Source organism: Echinops telfairi, unplaced genomic scaffold (genome assembly GCF_000313985.2).
Source record: "Echinops telfairi isolate 266 unplaced genomic scaffold, ASM31398v2 ScPeMD7_1792;HRSCAF=2316, whole genome shotgun sequence".
Taxonomy (NCBI): domain Eukaryota; kingdom Metazoa; phylum Chordata; class Mammalia; order Afrosoricida; family Tenrecidae; genus Echinops; species Echinops telfairi.
The window spans coordinates 1-1,271 of NW_022105690.1; the positions used below are offsets into that span (position 1 = coordinate 1).

Genomic DNA, 1,271 nt, shown 5'->3' on the forward strand with positions numbered 1-1,271 from the left:
CAATTGATGTATGTATGGATTGCGATACGATTTGTATGAGCCCCTAATAAAACGAATAACAACAAAAAAAGAAAACCTGACATGGGAATTAGTCACATTGGACATCGAGTTAGGGTTAATTGAGCCATTTCAGAAACACAAATTGGGATCTCACTACCGTAAAAAAAGAAGAGCCTGGATCCTAGATTCTTTTTTTTTTGCTTATGGGAAAATAGTTTTAATTGTTGTTTAGAAATATCCCCCAAGGGCTTCCTGGCATGATCTTGCACACATCGGGCAACAGAGTGCAGGCCCACCAGCCAGCTCACCTGAGGACTGCCTGGCAAGCACACTAGTCCTGGCTCATCTCCAGCGAGTCTGTCAGGTCCATCACAGAGTGCTCCCCAGGGGGTTATAGTTGTCCTGAAAGCTCTTCAATTCGAGGAAATGCTTGGCTCGGCTCGTTTACTCTTCTGACTGGAAGGTAGTTGGGGAGACTTCAGGAGATTGGGTAAGGTCTTTGGCTGCTGACTGGTGGTGTCGCTGAGCTCCCACTTCATGCTTTGACCGCAGTGGCCAGCTCAGTCAGGGCCTCCTGATAGCACAGGTATTCACTCTGGCCAAGATCCCTGTCCTATAGCGGGCTGCCTCATAGCCATGCAGCAGGGGACCAATGAGGGCCTTGCCCATACCCTTGAAAGGAGTAGTAGCGTTCCGAAGATGGAGCAGGTAGGAACGAAAATTTCTGCCCATTAGGGGATGGGGATGCTGGCCTTCAGTGTGAAATGGGATCTCAGAGGCACAAATGGCATCTAAAACTTTTATCTTGTACAGACAGTTGTAGCAATGTTGATTTCCCTGGGTTTCCAGCTGTGGCAGTCTGGCATCATCATCTGCAAGGAGCTGGGGTTCCTACTTGCTATCCTGAACTCTGGATAATTGAATATCAATCTCTTCTTTCAGATCCTTGGGGGCATTGTGTCCCACAGGGACATGAGGTCCCCTCCGAGATTTCATTGCAAAGCGCATAATTTGCCTCTTCACAAAAATAAACAGCAGTACAAACACCAGGCTCCCGTCGGCCATCACCAGCATGACATTCATCCCGGACAGCCAGTCACTCCTGGACGCCATGGCCTTCCCACCCTACGCAGAGCTGCTCTGGTTTACTCCATTGCCTTGCCTCCTCAGCCTGGGTCCATCTGCATTTCCTGGAGCTCCAAGGACATTTCCTTATAAGGAAAGACTAAGTGAGACCCGGCCTGAAAACATGGCAGCTTGCGGGTTGGGTG

General features: G+C 49.3%; 1 pseudogene; it reads right to left on the bottom strand.

Annotated features, from left to right (window-relative positions):
* Window positions 1–369: 369 nt before the first annotated feature.
* Window positions 370–1,113, bottom strand: LOC101641401 (annotated as a pseudogene).
* Between the last annotated feature and the right edge of the window lie 158 nt (window positions 1,114–1,271).